Source organism: Kogia breviceps, chromosome 3 (assembly GCF_026419965.1).
Source record: "Kogia breviceps isolate mKogBre1 chromosome 3, mKogBre1 haplotype 1, whole genome shotgun sequence".
NCBI lineage: Eukaryota > Metazoa > Chordata > Mammalia > Artiodactyla > Physeteridae > Kogia > Kogia breviceps.
In genome coordinates this window covers 14,425,369-14,445,413 of record NC_081312.1, presented here as the reverse complement: position 1 = coordinate 14,445,413, position 20,045 = coordinate 14,425,369, and the positions used below count along the sequence as shown (strand labels likewise).

General features: G+C 43.6%; 1 protein-coding gene across 5 annotated transcripts in view; it reads right to left on the bottom strand.

Moving 5' to 3' along the window:
• FOXN3 (forkhead box N3) overlaps positions 1-12,099 on the bottom strand; it is a 406,391-nt gene extending 394,292 nt beyond the window's left edge. The window contains exon 1 of one of the 5 annotated variants that reach the window (XM_059059250.2): positions 11,921-12,099. The gene's annotated coding sequence lies outside the window, so the exon portion shown is untranslated. The remainder of the gene's footprint in view (positions 1-11,920) is intronic. The other 4 variants (XM_067027916.1, XM_067027917.1, XM_067027914.1 and 1 more) reach the window with 4 other exon arrangements.
• Between the last annotated feature and the right edge of the window lie 7,946 nt (positions 12,100-20,045).

Here is a 20,045-nt window from a genome sequence, read left to right as displayed (position 1 = left end):
GCCATTATATCCTACTGTTGACTAGTATTGTTGCATGGACACCAGACAAAATATGCTTTGAGACAAAAAGCATTATGAGAGTTAAAGTGCACTACTTCATAATAATAAAAAATCTGATTCTCCAAGAAGTTAGAATTCTAAATGTGTATATACCAAATAGTGTAACTTCAAAATATATCACGAAAAAAAATGATAATCTACCACCTTACTGAGAGATTTTTAATACACTTCTCTCAGTGAAAAAAACAGATCAAATTGGGATAGGGACTTCTCTGGTGGCACAGTGGTTAAGAATCCGCCTGCCAATGCAGGGGACATGGGTTTGAGCCCTGGTCCAGGAAGATCCCACATGCCACGGAGCAACTAAGCCCGTGTGCCACAACTACCAAGGCTGTGCTCTATAGCCCGCAAGCCATAACTACTGAGCCCATATGCCACAGCTACTGAGCCCACATGCTGAAACTACTGAAGCCCGTGTGCCTAGAGCCCATGATCCGCAGTAAGAGAAGCCACCACAATGAGAAGCCCATGCACTGCAACGAAGAGTAGCCCCCACTCACCGCAACTAGAGAAAACCCATGTGCAGCATCGAAGACCCAATGCAGCCAAAAATAAATAAATTTATTTTTTAAAAAATTAGGATAGTAGTCATCTTGCAAAAGATAGTGCCTTAGGGGCATAAGGGGACTTCTTGGGGGAAGCTAACATTCTATTTATTAATATAAGTGCTGGTTACATAGGTGTGTTCACTTAAAACAAAATCCATCTGTCTACAGATGTAACTGTAGACATAAATATACACACAATGTATGTTTACATATATATAAATACATATGTATCTATACTATATATCTATATATACTACAAATGGTGTGTGGGTGTGTATATATATATATATAATGTTTCCGTCTATATGAAATCATGTGCAACTAAACTATATACAGTTTCAGGATTTAACAAGTATGTGGTAAAATTATAAAGAAAAACAAGGGCACAAACCAGAAACAACATACTTTACATCTACTCACATCCAAGTGGCTAGAATTTTGCCATTCTTATTTTTTTAAATAAATTTGTTTATTTATTTGCTTTTATTTTTTTGGCTGTGTTGGGTCTTCAATGCTGTGCGCAGGCTCTCTCTAGTTGTGGCAAGCAGGGGGTCTACTCTTTGTTGCGGTGTGTGGGCTTCTCATTGTCGTGGCTTCTCTTGTTGCAGAGCATGGGCTCTAGGCGCTCAGGCTTCAGTAGTTGTGGCACACAGGCTCATTAGTGGTGACTTGCAGGCTCTAGAACACAGGCTCAGTAGTTGTGGTGCACAGGCTTAGTTGCTCCACAGCATGTGGGATCTTCCTGGGCCAGGGCTCAAACCCCTGTCCCCTGCATTGGCAGGCGGATTCTTAACCACTGAGCCACCAGGGAAGTCCAAGTGTTGCCATTCTTAGCTGCAAGGGAGTCTTAGAAATGTAGTTAACGGACATAGGTGGGAAACTAGTTGACTCTGCCATAGGCAGAAATTCCATAGCCTTGAAAGTCAGGCTTTCTCCTGGGACAGGATTTTCACCTATTAGCAGCAGTCTGGGGGACCCAGCTCAAAGAACTGACCTGAAGGCAGCAGAAGATACTGCTTTCTTCCATGAGTGACAGTGAAGTTGCTAATCTTTCTGCCTGGGTGGTAGAAGGATGAGATGGTGGATGGGGAAGTGAAAGAAAAGCCCACCTCTTTCTGGGTCCAGTTAATGATGGGAAGGAAAAAGGAAATAAGAGAAGAAGACAGTGGATTCTGCCTCTTGATAGAGGAGGTACCCCTGAGCGCAGAGGGATGTCTTTGTGTCCATCCCCCTCCATCATCCAGAGCCCTAGGAAGAGAGGGTCTGCGCCAGCCTGGAACACAGCTTCCTCAGCCCAGCACTGCAGCCTGATCAAACAGAGGGAGCTGTGTGGTGGGGTGCCTCGGGTAGACTGTGGACAGAGTAGTGGACCCCTTGCAAGGACCACCAGGCCACTGGGCTTGATGGATGGTGTCATGCATACTCAGAGTTTGCTGCCAGTGGGAGCTGAGGGTGGACCCAGCCAGCAGGGGATAACACGTCAGGTTCTGATAAAGCCAAGGGGATGACCAGGTCAACTATTTTTTGCAAACTGCGGGTCACTTATTGGGTCCTATGTGTGTTTTTTTGTTTGGGGTTTTTTTTTTTTTCATTAAATAAAACAGAATGGAAAAGATCAGAGTACATCAAGTAAAGAAAGGATAATAATACCTTGTAAAATTTCTATTTCAGCTATACAGGTTATTTTGCAAAAACTTTTGTATCACCTGTCCATATATGCTTACTGGAATCTCATGAAAATGTATCTGTATTTTACTTTAAATCTTTGGAAACCACTGGACTAGACTATGTGTTATAAGAGCCACAGACTTCATCTGCTAATACAGAACAAGCAACACCGTGGCAAGAGACCCAGCCACTGAGAGCCAAGGCCACCGTAACTAAGGAAACAGAGCTGCTAGTCCTCTGTAAGAAATCAGAGTACACGAGACACCCCCTCCTCACACTCTGACATCACAGGCAAAGAAAGGGAACAACAGGAAGGAAGGGATATTGTTTTCCTAGGAAGATTGAAAATTATCTTAAGGGACTATTTGGATTATCAGATCAAACTTAAGTTTTTAAATGGACGGGATCAAAAGTTATTATTCTTTTTCCTGATAACCAATGGGTGTTTGCTGGGAGGAAGGTTTACTGCAGACAAAATAGACAAATTGCATTTTCCTGCACCTCACAGTTGCAGAGTGGGTGAAACTGGTGACCCTACAATGTGTGAAGCGGGGAAGAAGAAGGTTGTGGTCAGGGAACAATATGAACAAAGTCAGGGGAGCTAGAAGGAATAAGGCAAGTTCAGGGATGAATGAAACCTGACCAGATCTGGGGGCATTTCCTGAGCACTAATGGGGACGGCCAGATTATAGAAGGTCTTGACAGTTAGGCAGAGGACGACAGACTTGGTAAGGAGGGTAAAGAGGGCAACAGGAAGCCCGCATAGGTTCTTAGTTAGATGAGGGACATAACACAACAATAACAATGTAAAAATAAAAATAGCTACAATCATTTAAGTTGTAACTATGCATCAGGCTGTCTGTCAAGGGTTTATCATTAGCTTTCACAAGCATCCTTTCAGGATTTCCACATTAATGAGTCTTATTTCACATTACTGAGCCTGAAGTTAAGGTCACACAGTTGTAAATAGGTTTGAAAGCAAGAAGTCTGACTTCAAAGCCCATAACTTCCAGAGTGGTTTAGGGACAGAAGTCTTCAGGAGGACAGAGGAAGGAAAGGGGCCAGGAGGGACACAGCACCTCGGAGGTTCGCAGCGTATTCTCAGAGTGAGGCACGAGAACTCAAGATGAGGAGATGACCATGAGGTGTATTTCAAAGAAAGCAGCAAAGAGCCCTGGTGATAAATGAGATACCTGGCACTGTCCAAGTTTCCCAACCTGGGAAACAAGGATAATGGTTGTAACAGAGAAAAACCAAACCGAAACAAAAACATACACAGCAAAATAAGTGCCCTTATTGAAAATTTCTGCCTAAATGCTTAGACTCAGAGTTTATGTCCTTCTCTTGTTCCCATTTCTGAGACTGAAAAACCACTTTCTCAGCATCTTCATTTTGAAGTTCAGAGGACCGCTACAAATGACTCTTGCAAAGCATTCTCAGTTCCAAGACTGTGGAAGGAGCTGAGAAGTGGAGAGCACCGTAGAGGCTGCTGCTGCCCGGCCCACGTCCCCTTCAGGCCTCACTGCTCAGCACCACCAGTCCAACCTTCACCTCGACCAGAGGCATCAGGTCCCTCCCTGAGAACCTTGTCTGGCCGAAGCTCGCACACCAACCTCAAGTGCTGGGAATCGACGTCTCCCGAGTCATCAACCAGTACCTGGAAGCGACATGCTGGACACCAGCTCTCAGCGCACCCCACAGTGTAACCAGGGATGGGGTGGAGGGGGCGGGGTGGGCGGGGGGGCATAGACGAGCCTCCCACTTGCGCCCCCTACTGCTGTCTTCCTGGGATCATCACCCAAGTAAACTACCCACCCTGGAATCCTCCTTGCACTGTCCATTTATACCTGGAGAGAGGAACTCGGGGAGGGCGTCACTCCAATCTGTCGACATCAGCTTAGAATATAAACTTCAATAGGGCCAAATTTGGGGATACTTACAGTCTAAGAAGCCAGTCAGAGTTAGGGAACAGAGAGTTAGTTGGCTCTGCCAGTGATTTCTTCCCCTTTAGTTCCCTATCACAGGGCACAGTCGCTTCGATGCAGTAGGCACGCGATAACTGTTCACTGAATGAATGGGTGGATGATTTGTCCCCCCAAGTTGGTGCATATATATCTTGAACACATCCCTAGATCAATCCTTTAAAATGATTTCACATGTGAGATCTATGAAAGTACATGTGTGAAATATGAATTAGTTCCATTCAAGTGCTGATCATTTACCTGAAGTCTTCCAGAGAATTAGAAACAGCCAGGCACCTGCATCACTGAAAATGTCCACATCGGTTCCATTGCTAGTTCCAACCGGTCACATACATACCAGGCCTAGTGGGGTGCCCAGATGAAGATTTAACTTGTCATTTTCCCCTTTGCCAGAATGAGAGCAGAGCTCCTTGCTTAGATGAGAACATCAGACTAACCCAGTTTCACTTGGTCTCTATAAACCCATGTGGAGTTTGTCTGATTCACAGGTAAGGGGGTCTCAAGGAGGAGATACCCAACACCCTCCTAATCTGACAACGTAAGCCACTTGTTTTTTATTCCGAAAAAAATAAAGGAGATATCATTGAATTTGCATCTCTGAGTTTGTTGAGCAGTTCATATGAATTATAAAGAATACATTGTCTAGGAAATCTGTTTTCTGGATGCCACCAACAGAAATTCTAAGTGTAATATTTGGGTAATTAAAGAAAATCATATCCCTGTGGTAAGACCCTTTTGTTTACCAACTAGGTGAATGTGCTCAGGGATGCGCGAAGGGAAATTCAAAAGATGAAGATGGCGACTTCCCTGGTGGGGCAGTGGTTAAGAATCCGCCTGCCAATGCAGGGGACACAGGTTCGATCCCTGCTCCGGGAAGATCCCACATGCCGCGGAGCAACTAAGTCTGTGCGCCACAACTACTGGGCCGGCGTGCCTAGAGCCCGTGCTCCGCAACAAGAGAAGCCACCACAATGAGAAGCCCACGCACCGCAACAAAGAGTAGCCCCAGCTTGCTGCAATTAGAGAAAGCCCGCGCACAGCAATGAAGACCCAACGCAGCCAAAGATTAATTAATTAATTTTTAAAAATTCATTCAAAGAAAGAAAAGATGAAGATAAATTAAGGAGGGTAAGCTCTGACAAGGGAACTAAAAGTTTCCTCCCATCACTAATGGTCAAACATGGTAATACAGAATGTCAAGAAGCACACCCTACTTCTTGCCAAAATCACAGTATTTTTCCCGCCTCTTGCAATTTTTCCCAGGAGGAGACTCTATTTCAAGCATAGAAGGGGGAGTTATCAACCCTGGAAGAGAAACAGAGGAGCAGCTGTAAGGTAGCCAGGGGGACGGAAAACGATCGGAACGTGGAGTCAGGGGGCCTGAGGGTGAGAACTAGTTGCACCAAAGAGTGCGTGGCCTGGAAACATAGTTACCTCAGTTTCTTCATCTGTGAAGGGACATTACTGCATATTATCATTATTTAGTAGTAATATTATATTATAATAATAGGGGCAGCACCTGATAAACGAAAATCCCTTATCAGTTTGATGTGATTTTTCTATATTACCCAATATCGCCAAACTTACCATGAGCAACTTGTTTCTTTTCCGAGAGACCATTCTAAATGCTAAATCCAATTCCACAAAACAATATGACTGCCTTAATTTAGAGACCTTATAAACTAGTCATTAAATGGTAACTGTTTTCATTTTACAGGCTGCAAAAATGTTAAGTCTGCCGAATTAGAACATTTCAGACTTTAAAGAGAAATTTGAAGTTATCTAAAATCTAACCTTGTATAATATTCTAAAATCAACTCTTCCAGTGGGACTTGCTACTGTCTGAAATCTTAAGAAAGTGACATCTGCAAAGGTAGTGGACACACTCTGTGTAATATTTGGAGTCCTCCATTAACAACTTCAGCAAGGTCCTGGTAACTGGACAGCATCCTTGAGTTCCAAAACAAAGTCCCCAAGAACATCGGAGTATAACTGCTCACTCAAGGAGAGTCACTGGTTTATTATTATGAATACACCTCGGGACAGCTCCGTTGGTTTTCTATGGCTGTACACACTCATTCTTCTTTGAAATGCAGGTGGGAGGAGGAATAAGATAGATTTAAACAGCCTAAACATGAAAAGCTTTATTCAACCCAATCCAACAAACAAAAGTTAACCACAGTCATTTTCATCCACTACCACGGCCAACTATTTTGTGCTTAGACTAGTTTTATCTTTCTAGAGGAAATGTTTTCTTTAAAAAAAGAAAAAGTTCCGGCACAAATTGTTGGAAGATCTGTGGCTTCCCAGAATATTGATTTTTTTAATTGCCACCTCTGACCCACACAGGTACTAGAAACATGGCAAGCACAGTGGAAGTAATAGGCATGCAGACGGGGGGCCGTCCTTTGTACTTCTATAAACCCCCCAACTGTGCAGCCTCCAGGAAACAATGCAAGGAGGTTTGCTGTGACCCTAAGAAGCACAATGCTATCGATACCATCTGCGTGAAGTCTCTGCCGCTTTTGCTCCTTCTTTCTGTAACCAAGCATATGTGAATCAAGGGGTGGTGAAAATTAGGAGTCGAAGTGAAGGGGACCCCTCTGTCCACCACCCCTAGAAATCTTAATATTTATGGCCTCTGGGATGTAAAAAAAGGGGAACTGAACTCAATCCCAATACTGCCATTTCAGTAAATCTCATAATAGAAGAGATAATCTGAATATGTTTGATGATATTCAAATATCATCCATGTGTTGTCATTTTACTCAACACTCAAAACACTACCGCGTCTGCCAAGCAGATTATATAGCTTGGCAAACTTTCATTTCATGAATGACACTTAATATGAAATAATTTTCACTGACAGAGTAACAGTGGTATAACAGATCCTGAGGTGGTACTAGAATAAATCCACACATTCCAGGACAATGATAACTGACTAATTTCAAACACCTCCACATGATGTATCCTGTAACTTATGAGGAAAGCGGGCCCTTTAAAAACGTCCTTTCCTGGGGATATATGTAGATGTATAGCTGATTCACTTTGTGATAAAGCAGAAACTAACACACGATTGTAAAGCAATTATACTCCAATAAAGATGTAAAAAAAAAAAGTCCTTTCCCCTTCCCTTTATTACAGATGGAACCAGGGCTCTTTCATATTTATCGCCAGTCCAGCCTAGCGCTATATACAGAATGGCTTATTAGAGCCCATTGTCTGCCTTTCCTTTTTCCTCCTCTGAGCACAAGTGCCCTCTTAAATTGTCAAGGCAAAAGTTCTCTCTTCAGCTCAGAAGTTCCAGGACTGGCAAGCTATCCCCTCGGGGGCCTTCCTTAGAGAATATTTGGGGCACTTTAAAAGCAGTGGTTTTCAAACAGCTCACAGGGATACTAGGGTCCTAGGGTGTGCCCCAAGCAGAGCCCAGGAGAAAAGAGCAGATTCTGGGTTCCTGGCTCTTGGTTCCCCCAGAGCAGCTCTGTTTTTAATCCACTCATATATTAGGGTCTTGCATAAGACTCCATTTGGTGCTAACTATAAAACCAAAATGATGTCTTCAGAAATGTGTGAAAACCATCGCAACAAATGATGGCCTCCCTTAGGCTCTCTTAACCCCCTCCCCAGGCTGTTTCCTTCAAATGAGGTTTTCTGTACTTATTTTCCTTTAAAGAGCCTCACCCTGTTTCCTCTTCCAGAATTTGAAACATACATGAATTGAGACTATTCAATATATTTATTTATAATATTCAAAAAGTAATCCAGAGTTTTGCACAATAAATCTTTTAAAGGTTATGATTCGCTTTTCTCATACGGATTCTAGGCTGGCTTTAGCTGTAGCCCCTCCCCAAATTCCAACTCTCCCCCACTCCATCAGCAAAGGAGGCACACACCTGACATTTAATCTTTATGGATTTTACTGTTACAAGCCAAGAGAAGAATGAAGCTGCCTCTTTCCCTTTACCTCTCCACAAAACTGGCATTTGGTTGGTATTCTGGGCTAATTATTAGAAATTTGGCATCATCAAAAAACGCCAACTTCAGTCAATGTCTATATATCTGACAACTGAAAATGAATTGGAATTTTATTGAACATCTTGTTAATGTGTGTTGGTCAAATAAGTTGTACATAGCAGTACAATGACCAATGTTTCTCATCTCATAGTCAAAAATAAATGAACAGAAATGCCAAAGATTTGGAGTAACTTAATTGTACTCCTCAAAAGTCCATTTAAAAATGAACTGTTCTGAGTCAACTATTTGACAGACAATGGAGCACGAAGGCAGATTCTAGAAACTAACAAATCCCATTCATTTCCTTCAGTTTGTAAAAACAAGCAACTGACATGTTTCCTGCCAATGAACATAGTCGAAGATAAGAAAGCTCCCTACAGGAAATCCTTTGCTAAAAGAGAACAGTTGTGCCACTGAGCTTAACCTTTTTCACCAAATCTCAATCAGTTAAATATTTGACAAGACGGGATCATTAAGTACATGCTAAATCACCCCAATGATGCTATATTGCTTGTAACGTCTGTATTTCCTATGGCATAGATGCAGGATATTAAATAAATATTACAGTAGAGGTAGGATTCTTTCCACCTCCTCTCCCCTGCCACCATGCAATTAGTTGATGAAAACAAGGGAAATTTTCTGCTTTTTAAAAAAACCAAAGTGTTAGTTGAGATGTAAAACTGACCACTTTCAGTTGAGATTAAGCAATACCATGCTATAAATCATCACGATTGTAAGAAGGATATTTCTAAATGAATATCAAGCACTTCAAATTTAAAGACTACCATTGACAAGATTAGAAAAATATAAGAAATGCACCGGTTTTATATTTACAAGCTTCGACGTTGATCCTCAAATTCAAAATTTAGCCTCCTCAGTTATTTTTTGCTTAGCAAAGTGAAAGGGGGAGATCTCCAAACTTTTCTCCTTTCTTTACTCTCCTCACTAAAACCACTACCAAGATATTGAAAATATTCGCAACCTTGAGTTGGGGAACCTCTCAATTATCCTAAAAACTAAAGTAAAGCAACTCTTCTCCATCCACAGAAGAAGAGGAAACTTTTCTAAGTTAACCAAAATAATAATAATTGCAGTTTTGAAAGCGCCCTTATTTCTGTTCACGATTATCCTTTCCCTGCTCGCTACTAAGAACACCCTTCCTTATACTTCCCAAAGCACCAGGCAGGGTCTTCATCTATCCTATACAGGCAGCCTTAGAGCAAAGCTCCAAAATGCCACAGTTCTTCAAATTCAATTGCAACAGTTCAAGTTAGAAGCCTCTTGCAAACAGAAACTCTTCATTATACCGTCCCCAAATGACTTTTCAGCCACAGGTAACAGCCTAGTCTTTACAGCTCCACAAAGAGTGTTGTTCTAACAGTAGACTTACAAATCAGTTCGCTTCCACAATTAAGTGATCAAATACATTCTTCTTAGCCTTCCCTGGCACAACTCCGAGGGAGCAAAATGCAAAGTAAGCACGCGTGCTCATCCTTGCTTTAAGTCCTTTTCCTCACATCTTTTCAGTAAAAATACAGTTATGAAATCCAGGAGACTGCATTTTTGGTTGTTGTTGTAAAATGACCTTGATTTGACAGGCACGGTCTCAGGTTTCAACAGATGCTGTGGGAAAGCTTACAGAAGGCAACATGTTCTCCAGGCATCTGTGATAACATGCAGGTTTTGTTTTTTTGTTTTTTAAATGGTGGTTATGGTAGTGTACGTGTGTTGGAGGGGGTAACTCGTCTGAGTTTCCATGACAACCATGTCTCTACTCATCGGTTGTTAGATACCATCCACTTCCTGTGTCTAAATTTTTAAGCCAATCGGAAAAGTGTTTATACATTTAACAACTTCTGGGACGGTGCTTCTTTAATTGGGGTGTTTTAAGGCTCAAATGGAGTTGTCCAACGGCCTTATTATATTTTTATTCTTATGTAGAACATTTCACAATATTTACCAACTCATTCTTTTAAGGTGAAGAATGCCTTTTTTTTTTTTTAACTTGAAATGCATTCTCCTCAAACCAGATGCCACAATTTCTTATAACAGTGTGCAAGCTGATTTTGATTGTTGGCTCTTCTGGCCTTTTTCTTTCACTGTTACAGACTTAAATTTAGTGCATGATACATGCTAATAATGCACAAGACACATTATCAAAGTAAAGATACAGTTAAGCACCATCTGCTGACAGTGATACTTAACTCTTCAGATCAAAAAAAAAAAAGGAAAAATTATTCTAAGTTGAACAACTTTGCATTCTATAACTCCCAAGGAGAAACCATTGAGAACGTATTGTAAAGTGATATGTCTATAAAAGCTGATGTCTGCAAAGAAATTTGTCACCAGAATGGCCTACTTTCTTTGGATAGAACCAACAACAAAAAATTAAACACAAAGGTATCTCAAGCAAACTGCACCCAAATTAAAAATCAACCTTGCAGAAATCTGGGCACGAGAAGGCTACTCTGAAATTACAGCATGATTTTCAAAGAGGGTTTTGGGTGACTGTTTCCCTAAGTCTTCATCGAACTGACCAATCAGTGTGAGAGCAGGGTGGGCTGGAGTCATTTGTGCGGTCTTCCGAGCTCTCCAAGCTGCTCTCCCCTCTCTAAGGCAGCGCTGGCGATCAATGAAAAACAGGGAACAAAAGGAATATAACAGGATGCCTCCTTAGCTAAGGAAAATGATTCCCTTTTTCCTCAATGAGCCAGCCGCACCCTGCCCACAACAGCTCCACATGGGAGCTCCCAGCAGACCAGACCTTTCAGCTGAAGCACATTTTACATGTGCAAATCATGTGTCCCAACTGCTGGCAAATGTGTCACCTTAAGCACATCCTGTGACAGAGGGCTCCCCGAGCCCAACCAATTGAAACTAATAAATTAAATAAATTAATAATCCCACCATTAAAAGCTGCCAAGAAAGACTGTGTTTCCCTTTCCCAAATGTCAAATCCGAGAGTATAAACAAAGCATGAAAAATAGTCTCTTCAGCCTCCCTAGCCAGTAATCATGGTTTTCTCCTCAAAACCAGGTTTCTCCAAAAAGAGAAATATTCTGACTGCCCTCAAAGGAAACTCTCATCTGTATATGTCATATCAGGATAACCAGCTACAGTATTTGAAAAGAGATTTAAACTGTCCACAGATGACAGTTTATAATTGATAGCAAAACACTTGCGACAGCAATGCTGTAAACTCTGCCCAAGCCAAACTCCACATTTAACACGTTAGTTCCTTGAAAATAAAAGTAATGCCTGGGAAGCCCACAAAAGTAAAGACCTAGGAAGTAATTAACAGAATTACATCAATTACTTCATAATTTTTAAAAATTATCCATTTGTCTGCTATTTTTTTTAAAAATTTAAAAACTACTATCCACAAATTCCTGAGAAACTTTTTTTTTTTAATGAACTTACTTTTGAGACAAAACTAATGAAAATATGCAACTTGCCAGCCCTGGATCTCTCCCATTCGGACTGCATGCTATAAATCAATCTGAAACCAGGTGGAAATACGGGGGCGGACACCTTAAAAAATCAAAGGGTGCCCCAAAATGCAGCAGCCTGAACCGTGAGGGCTTCTCGTGACAATGCTGAACAAGAGCAGAAGGTCAGGAGGCAGGAAATGAGCCCCATTTTCGTTACCTTCGATCGCCTGCCCCCCCTGCTGCTTCTCGCGGCCGCATTGGGGGGCTGCGGCGGCGCTGGACTCGCGGGTGGCCCCGCCGCCGGGTCGCGCCGTCTCCCGGCAGAGCTGCAGCCGATCGCGGCCGGAACCCCGGCTCCAGCCCCGGCGCCCGCCCGGGGTCGGCGGCGCGGCTCCCACCCGGGCCCGGAGCCCTGCTGGGTCCTAGTGCGCGCCGCGCGCCTGCCGGCGGCCAGGTCTACAGCCCGCACGTACGGCAGGCGGCTCGCGAGCACCGTGGTTCCCCGGGAAAACCGAAAACCCCGTCGTCCTCTTTCAAAACCAGACATGGTAGGTGCGGATGAACTGGAGCTTAATGTCAAATCCCGGCCTAAGATGTTAAAAGAAAAACATTGGCGACAACTGAACTCATTGAAGGCGGATATTAACATCTGTAGCCCCAGTGTAAAGCGTAGGGCACTAACTGGTTTCCGTAGGTTCGCCGGTGCACTTGTGATATTGTTCATTCACAGACGGTAAGAGAGAGTGCGGGAGCAGTAATGATAGGTTCCGAAGATATAACGGCGCCCCCGCGAAGAAAAAGGTGGAAAATTGTGTGTTTAAAATGATGTCTTAAACAGTTTTCCAATGATTTTTTTTCCTAACACGTCCTTCTGCATTTTGCTTTCTCTTACTTTATCATATGCTATTTTAAATAACAAAGGCCCATATGGCAAAACACGTAGTCATTTGATTTTCAAAAGACCTCAAAAATTGCATCAGAATATGCACTCATGTATCTCCTAAGAAATCAACGAGCAAGAATTAATGGTGGCATATGGTGTGCTTCATGGAGAAAACTGAATTACAAATTAAAACAAATGCAAAAATTCACAAATTCAGTAAACTGAAAGTAAATTATGACCCTAGATATATACACAAATCAGCTAATGTACAATTAGGGGAAATGTAAGTTTTAGATTTCTGTAACTGCGGAAAGTGTGTTACATGAAGAGATTTCCCCTCATTTGCCCCCCAAAAGGGCTTTCAGCGCCCTCTCAGCTCATTCGTTTACTACAGCCCACCTGGAAGGCAACTTTTAAACTTGCAAGTGCTCATTTAAGAGGACAATTCTATTAGCTCTTAATTCAAAATAAAAGTGCTTTAGTTTGAAAAGCCTGTTTGAAAGGCTTCAAGACTGGGAGCTTTCTTTCAGTCTTTGATATCACCAAGTTTGAAGGTCACAATTCTGTAAAACTGCTAATAACAATGGCGCTGTGGTTTGACACCAAAAGGAAAATCAAATGTGTGTTTTCTGAGTTCTATTTTCGGAGCTCAAAAAGTCCCTTTGAAAATTACTCTTGCCCTCCTCCTTCCAAATTATAGCTAAATAAATGTAATGGAAGATTTTTAGTATTAATTAAATATCAAAGGCACCTTTCCTGCTACCTGATGTCCAGGCAAAGAACCAGTTGTAGTGTGTTACACTTGTCGATCTTCAAAGCCCTGGCGCAGACATCTCATGTGATCTTTACCATACTTCTGTGATAAAACAGACACTATAATCCCCGATTTTCAAACGAGAAAGTGGAGGTCCCGAAGGGTACAGTGACTTGTCCAAAATCACACAGCTGGTCCTCAGAGCAGCTGGGGTCCCCAACTCAGATTCCAACATCTCCAACAGACTCCTGCTTTTTCAAGTGCCCACCTGGCCTCCCAACTATTTCTCTACAAATACTAGGGAAAATGAGGTACCCAAAACAAAAACTCAGTTATGTTCCTGTAGTCATCATTTCTTACCTGTTTTAGAGCAGCGATTTACCAGAATGGAAATAAGAGGCTAGTTGCAAAAGTTTTAGTCTCTGCTAAATGAGAAAGCTGGCTGGTCGGACTTCTGTCCTGTGGCTGTCCGGGGCACCCTGGCAGACTGAAAACTTGAAACTCTGGGGCTAAGCAACGTCCCTGTCACCTATACACCTTTTTATTCTTTATCAGAGACTAGAAACTGACTCCACTTGACACATGGAGGAGAGAGGTTTTCTCAAGTGGAACTTGGTTTTCTAGGTGCAGTCCGAGCACTGAAAGTCCACAAGAACCCTAGAACCTCAAAAGTTTCAGATACCTGGTGTGGTGGCCTGTTCATGAGATCCAGGGCATCCCTGCCCAGACCTGGTGATAATCGAGGCGTTACTTCTCAGCCCTCCTGCACCCCTGGGAAAGTCGCCAGTCAGTTCTGTTTGTAGCATTCCACTTCCTCCTCTCCTCTGCCGAAAGGAAATGTAACTTCTCTGGTGATGTGTCCCAAACCAGCTAAATACCGGCCAGGTGAGGGCTGGGTGACATTTAACTGAAAAGACAGAAATATCTGATTCTTAAAAATGATTCCTTCCTTTTCGTGGGCAGCTCATAAGGAAGAGTCTGGGTGTGGCAGTGTCCTCAAAAGATGTGGACCACCTTCCTGGGGAACCACTTGGAAGGATTAATACAAAACTTACGTGGTGAATTCATGTGATTCCTTTGTTGAAAACTGGTCTAATTATAATCACACCATCCACTGTGGCCTTCAAATGTTGTAAATGCTAGGCTAAAAGTCATCTTAGCACCAATAGGAGGTGATGAGAAGCTGAAAAGAGGAGCTGGTGGTGAGCAATTCCTCAAAGCAAGAGTGCACCAGAAGAGGGACTGGTCAGAAGAAACCATCATTCATTCATTCATTCATTCATTCTGTATACTTCAAACATTGAAAGCCTAATGTTTTCATGTTTAATGTAAGCAAGGTACTGTTCTAGGCTCTGGGTATAAAAAATAAATAATGCATTATATGGAGTCCTCAGACAGGCAAACAGTTGCAGAGAGGTGGTGTAAGTGCTGCAGTAAAACCATGTTACAGGCACTGTGTGTTCAAAGGCCAGTGGTTCCAGTCCTGGGCCAGTTTGACTTTAGAGCCATTCTCAGCCTTGCCTCTGCTCTGTTTTGCTAGGAGCTGACTCATGCTGGCCAAGGTTTACAGAATCCTGGGTCAGTTGGCTAATAGCTGGATATGGCCCATGAGAGGCATTGGAGGGAAAGTGGCAGGTGGGAGGAAAGGAGAGGCCAGAGAATTTCTTCACCTCCCTCTTGCCTCGGACAGCATCTCTAGCCATGACTGCATCTAGCTGAGGCTTCTGCCAGGTTACCCCAGCCCTTGGCTCAGGTAACACTGTCACTTCCTGTTAACTCTCCAGCTTAAGGGCTTTCTGCTAAAATTAGTTGCTGGGTAACTTCACCTTCTTCTGTTTGCATCTCACATCCTCCATCACCTATGGAGCAATCCCCTGCATTAAATTCCTTCTGTGCACATCAGCAAATCCCAGTGGGAGGGCAACTTACAAAATACCTGAGCAGTAACCCTCAAAAGTATCAAGGTCATTAAAAACAAGGAAGTGTTGAGAAACTATTACAGCAAAGAGGAGCTTTAAGGAGACATGACAATTAAATGTATTGTGGTGTGCTGGATGGGATCCTCAGACAGAAAAAGGACATCAGGTAAAAACTAAGGAAATTTAATAAAGTATGGATTTTAGCTGGTAATACTGTATCAGTATTGGTTCATTGATTATAACAAATGTACCATACATTAACATGTAAGATGTTAGTAATAGGGGAAAGTAGGTGTGAGGTAGGTGGGAACTCTCTGTACTATCGTCTCAATTTTTCTGTAAATTTAAAACTGTTACTTTTAAAAAGTGTATTTAAAAAAAATTCTTCCGTGGTAAACATTTGAAGTGGTTTTGTTTCCCTACTACAGAAACCCCACTGCCTCCCTTCCCAAGTAGGGGCTAGGTCTGATCCAGCATCTCTAGGGCTTTTTTACAGGGAACTAAAATAGGGGGTTTCATGGTCAAGACATCAATACATCCCAGCAAGGGATCAAGCAGCTCTGGGAAGCCAGGAAAAAACCTGAATCTGAAGCCAGAATGTGGTCTGGGCAAGGATGATGAGAGGCCGGGAGATGGCTGTGAGTGAGGAAAGCAAGACAGCCAGCCTGGGTGTGGAGCCAGGGTCCAGGGTAATGGCTTAGAAGGAAGGCTGCTTGAAAGACTGTGGGGTGGGGGAAGGGCTGGCCCTGGCCTCTCTGGGTGAACAGAGAGAAGAGGAAGAGGGGAGGAGGGGCATGAGGAGGAAGAGGGGAAAAGGAAGAACAATAATGATAGCAACTAAGAGTCACTGAGTTATTTCACTGCATTTTCTCATTTCTAGTTTTTTATAAGCAGGGTACTATTTTTATTCCCATTTTACAGATGAACAAACTTGCCCCAAATTGCACAGACATTTAGGGGCAGAATAACAGCTCAAATACAAGTCTGTAGGACACCAAAAGAGGGTCAACAAGTCACCATGCTGGGCACCCTTGGTAGAAACCATGAAGTTGAGTCTTCAAGGACAAGTAGAGGTTAAGGTGTGAGCAAGTGTGGGGAGAAGAAGGACTTCACAGAGGGGACATCCTAGGTGTGGGCAAGGGCATGGAGGGATGAGAAAGCCAGGCAGGTCAGAGGGCTGCATGGAGAGCAATGAGGCTAAAACAAAGGTTTCGAGTGAGGAAGTGCCTGTAGGTCCCACTGGAGATGCAGGCAGGGGCCAGTGACCACCCAGGTTTACACTTTATCTTGACATGCACATGACAAACACATTTATCTCCCTTAAACCTTTACTCAAATGTCCCTTTCTCAATGTCTCTTTAAAAAAAAAAAAAAATTATTTATTTAATTTATTTATTATTGGCTGTGTTGGGTCTTCGTTGCTACGCGCGGGCTTTCTCTAGTTGCGGCGAGCGGGGGCTACTCTTCGTTGCGGTGCTGTGGCTTCTCTTGTTGTGGAGCACGGGCTCTAGGCGCATGGGCTTCAGTAGTTGTGGCACGTGGGCTCAGTAGTTGTGGCGCACAGGCTTAGTTGCTCCGTGGCATGTGGGATCTTCCCGGACCAGGGCTCGAACCCGCATCCCCTGCATTGGCAGGTGGATTCTCAACCATTGTGCCACCAGGGAAGCCCTCTCAATGTCTCTTGAGCCTCCCCATCCTGCTGTACTTTTTTCCTTCTTCCCTTGTACTTACCCCTTACTAATTTACTTATTATTCATTGTTTGTCTCCCTCCACCACCAACCCCCATATGAATAAAATTTCCACAAGGCCAGGAATCTGTTTTATTCAGCGATAATTTCCAAGAACATAGAACAGTGTCTGGCCCACAGGAGGTGCTCAATGATTTTTTTTAAATGAATGAATGAATGCAGTTAGTAAATAAGAAAGTATTTGTATCAGCCAGGATACTTCAGAGAAACAGAACCAATAGGAGGTGAAGATATATAGAAAGCAGTTTTTGTAAGGCATTGGCTCACATGATAATAGAGGCTAAGTCCCAAGATCTGCAGTCAGCAAGGAGAACCATTGGTATGGTCTCGGTCTGAACAATGGCAGGCTCAAGACCCAGGAAGTGCAAATGTCTCAGTTGGAGTCTGATGGCAGGAAAGAACTGATGTCCCAGTTCAAGGCAGTCAGGCAGGAGGAGGTTCAACTTACTCAACCCTTTTGTCCTATTCAGGCCTTCAACTGATTATATGAGGCCCACCCATGTTAGGGAGGGCAATCTGCTTTATTCAGTCTGCTGAGTCAAATATTAATCTCACCCAAAACACCACCACTGATGTAACCAGATATCTGACCAAATATCTAGGTACCCCATGGCCCAGTTAAGTTGATACATAAAATTCACCATCACAGTTTTGAAAGGGACTCTATCATTCTAGAACCTGTAAGGAGAATGGTTTACAAGGGAGCAAGACTCATAAGGAAGATATTATTATACTAGCTCAGGCAAGAATTGATGCAGACCTGCAGGAAGCCATCATTGGTATCTCCAGATGACCCTTCTGTGACCCATGGGTGATATGTGATGTTACATACCAAAGGTATCACATAGACACAATGCCAGGAGGAATCAGTGAGAAGTGCAATGTCCAGAAAAGAACAAACTGGAAGACTACGGTGGGTCCTGGTCATTGAGAAGTCCCCTTGTGGCAGGCTGGAGACAAGAGCATCTTCTGGCCTCTTTAACGGCTCAGCTGGAGGGAGTCACATAAGTGGGGGTGGCTACTTGGCTCTCCTTTTGGGGATTTTCCACTTCACTAGATGGTCCTGGTGTTGAATGGGAGCAGGCATCTTATAGTGTGACCATCATTCTCTGACTGTAGGATTAGCCCCAGACTGGGCCCTTGCCCCCATGCCAGCCTGATCAGAGTCTTCTGGAATTTTCTAAGTGAAGTCAGGGGAAGTGGGCTTCCTTCTGCTCTGGTTTCCAAGCTGTAGGGTGCTGCCTGCAGCCACATCCTCAGTTTGTGGGCTCAGGAGATGGGTCACAACCCAACTATTAACCCAAGCAGGACATAAAAACATGATGAAAGCATCAGATAAACTTTGGATTCTCCAAATAGACCTTTCCCCCCTCTATCATCATAAACGGTTTAGAAGAGGCTGTATAGATAGCCACCGTTCAGATACACACAGAGATGGACGGAAATCCTCACTCAATTGGAAATTACATCATAACACTAACTTTCTAGATACAGGTGATATTGAAAGGCAGATTTTCCACTTCCTTCTTTGGATGCTTTAAATTGCAACAAAATGCCACCTGCCTTTGCCCTGTGAGGTCACACACCTTAACATCCTCCATGAAACCAATGGTGTCACCCTTCTACCAACACACTTAAGAGACGGTGCACTAGCACGTGACTCAGACTTCATTATCTTTACCCACCGCTTTCTAAGGATTTAATGCCTCCCACAGGTGACAGCACTTCACTACTGGGAAGCCATGCTTGTCGAAAGGAATGAACAAACCTCACTTTGCCTCATTCGTGTCTTTGATATTTATCACATTTCCTCCTTTATCGACCAAATCCGGTAATTTGCAGGTGGTCCTGCGTTGGCAGTAGTGATGAGCGGGTGGCATCCCCTTCTCTGTAGGACCAGTTACAGAATTGGCTGCAATTTGTGTCCTCAGACCCAATTCCCTCAGCTCTGGCTCAGCCCTCGTGGAGTGATTTATCCCGGGGTCTGACTCCTGAGCAGAGCTTGGAGCAGAGCGCTGCCAGAAACAGGCCGGCCTGGCTCCAGGCCAACCAGCTGGCTTCTGAGCTGAAGATTCTCAGTGTCTCCCCAGACCCGCTTTGTCTCCCTGGGCCTCGCTCTTTCAGCTGTCTTGCCTCAGGTAATCATCGACACCGCAGCTCCCCCGCTCTTTTTATCCCCTCATTTCAGATCACTTTACACACGTTAATGAAGCCTTGAAACACCCAGGAAAGAAAACCAAAAGGCTCCCCGGGATGTTTGCACCGTGCTCCTCCCAGCAGGCCAGCAGGAGGGCAGCCCCCACTCACCCCGAGGAGGAAGGACCCTGTTCGTTAGAGCAGACAGGGTTGGGGCAAAGAGGGTTGCACCAACTCCACACGTCACAGAAAACCCCATTCACTTTACAGTCACATATCAGCATCACAGAGCAACCTCCCACCTCGAGGTCACCCGCCACAGGTGATCCAGGTGACCTTTGGAAGGTGGGTCCCAGGCAAGACTCTGATTGCGAAGCAGTATCTGTATCACGCCTGTGCAGAATGCCCTTCAGTCTGTACTGTAGTGGTGACGGTCACGGTCATGGGCTTTGGAATCAGAGAGGCCTTATTCCACACCACGGCCCTGCCACTTCCCACCTGAGCTGTCTTGCACACGTGGCTTGGAATCCTAAATCCAACTGTCGTAGTTGTAAAGAGGAGATGATAGTATCCACCACCCCCCCTCCTTGGTTTCTGAGGAGGATGAAATCAGATCATGCATGCAAAATATTGGGGGCCAAAATTTAAAACATATTTATTTTTGGCATATAAACTGGTATATTTTGTAACCGTCTATCTAATCCCGGTCCATCTGAATTAATGTAGTTCTCTAGCTGTGTTGGAACCTTTAACCTTTATCTCACATTAGCACTGAAGTCTCTCATTGACAAGAAATGGTGCAGGAATCCAAATGAAGTCTGTCGTTTAGTTGACAGCTTATACCATATTCAGTGTCTTAGTTTTGATAAAGGTATCATGGTTATTTACAATATTGACATCC